This window comes from Lacerta agilis, chromosome 5 (assembly GCF_009819535.1).
Source record: "Lacerta agilis isolate rLacAgi1 chromosome 5, rLacAgi1.pri, whole genome shotgun sequence".
Classification (NCBI taxonomy): Eukaryota; Metazoa; Chordata; class Lepidosauria; order Squamata; family Lacertidae; genus Lacerta; species Lacerta agilis.
Genome location: NC_046316.1, coordinates 15875756 through 15884162, shown reverse-complemented (window position 1 = coordinate 15884162; position 8407 = coordinate 15875756). Strand labels below are relative to the sequence as shown.

At 44.1% G+C, this 8407-nt stretch overlaps 1 long non-coding RNA gene across 1 annotated transcript; it reads left to right on the top strand.

The window, feature by feature from the left end:
- The first annotated feature begins 252 nt into the window (after positions 1 to 252).
- Positions 253 to 1062, top strand: LOC117046604. Its single transcript, XR_004426595.1, has 2 exons — positions 253 to 550; positions 869 to 1062. It is a non-coding gene; the product is annotated as an uncharacterized LOC117046604 (long non-coding RNA).
- The last annotated feature ends 7345 nt before the right edge of the window (positions 1063 to 8407 follow it).

The window sequence follows — 8407 nt, the reverse complement described above, 5'->3', positions numbered from 1 at the left end:
GGTTCCAACTAGTCAACCTGACATTCTGCTCAGTGATCATCTCCTCAAGGCTCCAGAGACTTGGGATCTGTCCCATCGTAAGTGCTGAACCAGCATGTGTACCGACACTCACTATTGTGAATGGGACCCAATCTGCAGGAAGAACTAACATTTCAAGATGGATCCCCACCTCTCTGTGCACATTTAACAAGAGATTCTTTGTTTTAGCACCTCCAAGGCAGCAGTGTGCGAGAGAGAGAGAGAGAGATCTCACACTGGAATTGGACAGACACAGGAAAGCTTCCTTTACTAAACCCTTATTACTGCGATATTATTATACACGCAGCCAGCACCTCCTTTAATCAATTTAACATAATATGACCTATGAGTTAATCTTCCCTAATGAGAAGGCCACCTTCACTCCATTAAGAGACAGATATATCATCAACCTCATCTTCCAGATGAAGAAGGCAATTATGAAGAAAGCCTGGAAACAGGAGATACTAACGGGATGCAAAAGATGTGACAGGCAGTGCATGTCTGAAGGGAGAACCCAGCGTGCCAGAGGAAGGTGAGGGATGCTTAAGGAATTCACTCTTTGCAAATTCTGAAATGGACTGACCTGATTCCACACCTCCTGGGTTTGTATCGCTTAGCTGCGTAAGGCTGAGTTGTCCACCAACTTGCACACTTCCCAGATGTTTAATATTTGGCTAAAATAAATAAATCAAAGTAGCTTTTAAAATGTATATTTTGAGGAAAAGCACATTTCAAATTCGTATTTGAATGTGAAACTTTATGCAGATTTTTTTAAAAAAATGAAAATGGGATGGAATGGACTTATGAGTGAACATATGCGACAAAAATTGATTGATTCTTCCCTCCCTAGGGGTGTACTCTGTTTCTCTTCTGGACAATGGGGTAACATGCTTGAATGGATCAGTTATAGGCCTTCTTTGTTTCTGCAAAACCCTCTGACTATCTTTGGAAGGAGACATCTTAATTTCTGTAAATGGGCATTTAAGTCACTCTGAAACATATCACAAGACTGATTTGGCATCAAATAAAACCATCTGACAATGACTGGCAAATTTATTTTATTGATCTTATTTATACATTTTTGTAACACCTTTCTGCCCTGCAAGGGCCTCCCAAGGCCATTCCCAATACATGTATAAGATGAATACAATATTAAAACCATCCCACCAATAAAAGAATAAAGAGAATTGGTTTGTAAAGACAGATGGGGCTATGGATTGCATCTTCCAATGGTTGTCAGCTATACACACATGCACTCGTATACCTTAATCCACACATAGTTTCTCCGTTAAATCATAATTTCATCTGGATATTTCACTCCTTAGCTACATCTGGCTTTGTTTAATGTCAGTACATTAAGCAAACCACATTTTGTAACAATTAATGGTACCCTGGTGAAAACTATTGAGGTTTTTTTAAAAGAAGAAAAAAACACAGCAGGTCCATATTGGGATCATATGAACAATAAGTAGTGTCTTTTAAACAGGGCTTTTGGATGACTGGGGGATGTGAAAATTGTGGAGCCTCTAATGTTAAAATAAAACATTGGAGAGAGAGACTCACATATAAACTGTTGAGTGAGAGGAAATGCATATACGGTCATATTTTTTAATATATGGGGCAAGGAGGGATGGGTAAAAAGAATGTGAAGATTTCCTCTCTTCTTTTCTCTGTTAAATGATACCACTCAGTACTATGTATATCCTTCGCTGGGAAGCAGCCAGAAAAATGTTGTTCATAAATCCCTTCCCCTATCCCTGGGCAGATTTGCAGTTTCATATCTTAGAGATACTTAACCCCCTGGTACATAGTGAGCCAAATACTTGGGAAGCATTTAAAGCTGTACCAAGCACTTTGAGATGGTGTCCTGATAATTTGGGCTACAACTCCCATTAATCCCAACCAGCAAACTATGCTGGCCAAAGCGGTCGGGGGCTGGAGTCTAACACATCTGGAGGACCCCAAACTGATGAAGGCTGGTCAACATCAAGAAGGCATATATGATGCAGCTTGTTTTCTGAACTGGGCCATTTATAAACTCGCCTGAGAACTTTCCCTTTAAATAACTGGAATATATAACATCAAACATACCATCTCAGGACTATTTAATTGCTCATCTTCCAACATTGTGTATGCAATCAAATGCCAACAGTGCCCTTCAGCGCTCTATATTGGACAAACAGGCCAAACCCTACGCCAAAGGATAAATGGACATAAATCTGATATCAGGAATCACAAGACAGAGAAACCAGTAGGAGAACACTTCAATCTCCCAGGACATTCTATAAAAGATCTCAAAGTAGCTGTCTTAATACAAAGAAATTTCAGAAATAGACTGGAAAGAGAAGTGGCTGAATTGCAACTAATCACCAAACTTAAAACCATGGAGAAACCTGGTCTGAACAAAGACATTGGATTCTTATCTCATTATACATAACAAAGCTATCTTTAGCCATCTCACCCCTTGCCTTTCCCTGCAAGACTAATTGCAGCCATTAAGAGTCGTCAACAGGTTTTCCACACCTATCACCCATTCCCACCACCCTTCTGAGTAATACCCCTCCCCACTCCCTCACTATATTTAAGGATCTGGTGACTTCTGTTTCAGTGTATCTGAAGAAGTGTGCATGCACACGAAAGCTCATACCAAGAACAAACTCAGTTGGTCTATAAGGTGCTACTGGAAAGAATTTTCTATTTTGTTTGGAATATATAAACTAGAAGATTAGAAGAAAACTCTGCCAAGAGATACGAAGTTTAGGTTTTCATTTACACATAGGACCAGCACATTCTCAAAGGTATCTCTTTCCTTGAGCTGATCAAGGAAATGAAATTTGTCGGAGCTGAACCATGCCCAGCTTATATTAAGGAATGCTCTTCCCATACAAAAACTTTCCTACATGCAGAAAATCTGGGAGATTTTCACAACTCTTCACCTTGAAAGCTACTTTTGTTTATTAAGTCTGTCACCCCCTAGTCAGGTGGGCGGCTTTGCTGGCGGGGACTGCAAGGTTCAAGGCAAGATAGCGTAAGCCTTTGAGGGCAGCAGCAGGCTGAGCAGTAACCACCTAGAGCAGGGTTTCCCAAATTTGAGTCTCCAGCTGTTTTGGGACTACAGTTCCCAGCATCCCTGACCACTGTTCCTGCTAGCTAGGGATGGTGGGAGTTGTAGTCCCCAAAAAAGGCTGGAGACTCAAGTTTGGGAAATGCAATACAGTGAGGGAAATAGATATGCAAAAATGCATATATGAGGCAAAATTGCATACAATGATGTATTTATTAGGAGAAATTTGCACAAAATGTGGTGCATTTTTTTAAAGATGTATTTATTAACCTTTAAATGCAAAGAGGAGACTCTTGAGAGTCCCATGGACTGCAAGAAGATCAGACCTATCCATTCTTAAAGAAATCAGCCCTGAGTGCTCACTAGAAGGACAGATCCTGAAGTTGAGGCTCCAGTACTTTGGCCACCTCATGAGAAGAGAAGACTCCCTAGAAAAGACCCTGATGTTGGGAAAGATGGAGGGCACAAGGAGAAGGGGACGACAGAGGATGAGATGGTTGGACAGTGTTCTCGAAGCTACTAACGTGAGTTTGGCCAAACTGCGAGAGGCAGTGGAGGATAGGCGTGCCTGGCGTGCTCTGGTCCATGGGGTCACGAAGAGTCGGACACGACTGAACGACTGAACAACAACAAACAAATGCAAACTGATGTGGAAATGTCCAGAACTGATCTCAAGATTGGAAAACTGGAAAACTGAGAGAAAAGAAAGTTGACAGATTTGCCTGTCCCTACCCCACTGGGAATTACTGGCTAGTACGTGAAGTCTCAGAGGACCAGAAGTGGATATGAGAGGTCATATCCTATGCTATGATAATGGCTACAACCTAAGTGGGAGCTGCTGTGGAATCTGCATAGGTGGCTTAACACCCGCTTCTGCTGGAAACGCATCAAAAGCCACCGGGCCATTGAATCTGCTTGAAAAGATGGAGGGAGGGATCATTTGCCAGCTTTGTTTAGCAGTCACTTGGTGCAATGAGCAGAGCATAGATCTGAGCTTGAAAGGTTTGTCTTCAAACAAAAAACGTTAGGATAAGGGCAACAAGTGCCACATACCAGTGATGGGATTTATTTGGAGGGCGTTTGAAAATTGCCTGGGGTTCACATTTCAATTGTGAGCCATCCCTTGAAACGTTTGATCCTTTTCTTCTCATCTCTACCTGCGCTTTGTGGGCTTCTAAAAGCACTTATTTTCCCCACTACACAGGACTCTGTCTTTTCTTCTTCCCAGGAACAGCCAACACATGCCTTCAGACTGGCTGATTTTCCATTGTCTGTTAAATAGATTTTTTTTTTTCACCCACAAAGCTCTGGTTTCTGGCCAGTGTCCATTGATATGCATATTGCCTCAGTGTAGAATTGCACTTTGCTTCCAGCCAGGCAGATGTATACTCCCTTTCTCTCTCTTAAATTTCAAACTGCAGCCGAATTGCGGATGAAACAGCCATTGCAGATTGATTTCAGAGTCATTAACAAGCACAGAATGTCCATTTTCTTTTCTTTTTCTTTTTACCTTCAGTGTAATGCTTGCACCGAGGCAAGCCTATATTGAGGAGGAGGGAATGGAATTTGCACTTCAAAAGAAATGCTCACATAATTTCTTGTCACCAGAAAATTCAGACCCACCCAAATATTATGCATATGGGACATGGCTCTCTGTTGTTGTTGTTGTTTTAAAAAAAAGTTTGTGGTTTTTCCCCAGTGTTTTTTTCAGTGTAGGGACCATGTGCCCCCCCAATATCTTGTCGAACTCCAAATCCCATCAGCCCCAGCCAGTATGACCAATGGCTGAGTTGCAGTCAAGTAGTCCACAGGTTTCCACCCCGCCCCCCAAGGTTTACATAAATTCCTTTCTCAAAACATTTTAATATGGTGGTGGTAGGTATTAATTCAAGTCATTTTGCCACAAATTGGCATAGGTTTTGGGGCTATCCAAGAAGCGAAACAAAGGCTGGTACAGACGTCTTCTTCTTTGGCGATCACTCGTAGCCGAGTAAGATTGTCTTCCATAAACACAGTTTTAAAAGTGAACCCGTAAGTGGCCAATTCTGGATCCACACGTCCTTCCACAGTGGGGACATAGGTTTCTGGGCGGGAGCTGATCATGGTGAGGGTTTGCCAAGCGTGCTTTCCTCTTAGCGTGTTTCTCCCTTTCGTCCTGAGTTCGAGCATCTTCAAAACCCATGACACCTTTGGTCAAGGCTGTTATCCAATTGGAGAGCTTGCAGGCCAGTGTTTCCCAGTTGTTGGTGTTTCTACTACATATTTTAGATTTGCCTTGAGAGAATCTTTGAACCTCTTTTGCTGACCGCCAGCATTACTTTTTCCGAATAGAGTAGTTGCTTTGGAAGACGATAATCAGGCATCCGAACAACATGACCAGTCCAACGAAGTTGATGTTGAAGAATCATTGCTTCAACACTGATGATCTTCGCTTCTTCCAGTACACTGGCATTAGTACAGTGCCAGAAACATGGAGCCGCCACCAAAAATGGCGGCCATTTGCCTTATTCTCTCTCTCCTCTGTAAAAGGTAAAGGTAAAGGGAACCCTGACCATTAGGTCCAGTCGTGTCCAACTCTGGGGTTGCAGCGCTCATCTCGTGTTACTGGCTGAGGGAGCCGGCGTACAGCTTCTGGGTCATGTGGCCAGCATGACAAAGCCGCTTCTGGCGAACAAGAGCAGTGCACGGAAACACCATTTACCTTCCCCCCAGAGTGGTACCTATTTATTTACTTGCACTTTTGACGTGTTTTCGAACAGCTAGGTGGGCAGGAGCTGGGACCAAGCAACGGGAGCTCACCCCATCGCAGGGATTCGAACCGCCAACCTTCTGATCAGCAAGCCCTAGGCCACCTGCGTCCCTCTCCTCTGTAAAGTTTCATACAATTTACCTTGTTTTGTGATACTCCAAATTTCTTTCCATTCCTGTGCCGCCACATCATTGGTTGTCAGGGTGCAGCCAGTGTCCTAACAATGGTAGGCTGTCATGATGTTATGACATCAGGTACATGTCACAGTGTTGCATAAGGCTAAATATTATACAGAGATAACAGGTAGAGCAAGGCATGCAGCTGCCATTTTCGGGTGGATAACATATGGCTCATTCAGAAAGATGGGGGTTGCAAGGTTCAAGGTAGGATAGTGTAAGCCTTTGAGGGCAGAAGCAGCCTGAGCAGTAACAGGGTTTCCCAAATTTGGGTCTCCAGCTGTTTTCGGACTACAGTTCCCATCACCGCTGACCACTGTTCCTGCTAGCTAGGGATGATGGGAGTTGTAGTCCAAAAAAAAGGCTGGAGACCCAAGTTTGGGAAACACTGGCCTAGAGTCTGTGGCCCACAAAATGTTGTTGGCACCTCAACTACCATCAACCTCAGACAGCCTGGCCAATAGTCAGGGATGATGGGAGTTGTAGTCCAGCAACATTTAGAGGTACACCGGTTTCCTATCCATCCCTGATCTCGTGGGGAAAGTCTGCAGTCTTGCCACAATGGGACTCTATTTTGTATTTTGGTAGGAAATATACACAGATGATGTGGGTTGGGTTAGAGGGCAGTCACCTCCCTGTTTAAAAGTTAGTTCTAGCAGTATTCAGACCTGAAATTACATTGTGGGCTCTGTTTTCCCCCCTTTCACTTGTTCTGCCTTCTTCTACCCACCCACCCCTCTGCCACCACAGCAGTAGGGGTGAGCACTGCCTGCCACCATGCCAATGTTTCATCTCATTCCACCTTCGGGGAAGCCTTGAACTATTTCCTCTTTCTTGGTTCAGAGAGGTTCGCTATAAAACCTAAAACTCGTCGCCCAGCACAAGAAAGATGTGGCTGTCAAGGCACTTTGAAGCCAGGAGGTGAGAATTTAACAGTGCCTACAAACTGTGGAGATTGGCCGTTTAGAAACAGATCAAAAGAGATGGATGACAGACAGATGATTTAACTACTCCATCTACTGGCAAATGGCTAAATGGAGCCTGCACAGATACAGTGAGGGTGGTTGCATGCTGCTTGCAGGGCCCATTGACTGAAGACACTCTCAGAACTCCACAGTGTCCTCAGAACCACCCTCTTCCCTTCTCCTCCCCGCAATGGACTGATTGTTCATGTTTTGACGTGTTACTGTTATTTGTATGCCACCTTTGACCTCAAGGAGAAATACCAAGATGGTTCATAAATAAACAAAAGCCAACAGGAAATGAATGAGCCACATTTAGAGGAGTCCACTTCCTGTTGCTCTGTATGAGTAATTGATCTAGATATGTTTCTCAATTGGGAGGAGGCCAGCTCAGAGCAGTAACCCATTCAACATACTCTTGCCAAAAGTAGGCCATACATCTGCATCAGGAGTGGCTAAACGACCCATCTGCACCCATGCAGAGAGACAGAATGAATCTGTCTCCCCCACAGAGCCGGACTGGAAGGAACAAAATCGAGAGCAGTACATCATGCAGAGATGCAGTGGCAACCTCCTTTGTGGGTGAGTATTTGGGGATCGCTGTATTTCTTTTCCATGGCACCCTAAATGCTCTCTTACCGCACAACATACTCTGTCACACGACTTCCGGTTAGGTGCCGAGTCAATGGCGGACGGGAGTCTGAAGGCTCCGTCCTCCGCTAGGCGATAGGGAGCTCCGTGCCTGCGCCACGGGTCCCTTAAAGCCACGGGAAGAGCGTCCCGTGGACCGACGGCTTCGTGGGTCCCAGATGTGCTGTCTCCGCTCCTGATTTACCCTCGTAAGGGGGAGAATCGGGTGAACGGAGCCCCAGCACGGGACTGAAGAAGCGACTGCCTGCGGAGGATCAAAGCAGCGATCCCGCCAGACTTGAGCACCCGGCACTTCCTACATAGAAACTTCCAAAGAAACTCTGTAAGTCAAAATACTGGATTATTTTACAAGTTTAAAGAGCACTGCTTGCAGAGGAAACTTTAAAAGGAAGCCTGTTCCCTTTGAACTGTTTGCGCGAGCTTGGTAGCGCTAAAAGATCAAAGCCGCGGCTAACGGGAAAGTTTTGCGAACTCTGCCAAACTTTTTAAAAGTTACTTAAAAGTTGTTTAAAGCTTGTTTAAAGATTTAAAAACAGTTGATATGGCAAAAGAAGACACCGCTCCCCCTCTGGATTAGGATTCTGGGTCAGTAGCGGGCTGCAATATATTGTTGCCATTTTTTTTCTTTGTTGGTGTTCCAGTGTTACAGTGACTGTTTACCGGTGGAGATACTTTGACTCTTTTGCAGCCAGATACAAGCTATTTTATAGACTTGGTGGTTACATTGCAAGTGAGAAACAGATACTGACTTGGGCTACTTAAAATAGACTCTTCTTGGCTTTAAGGA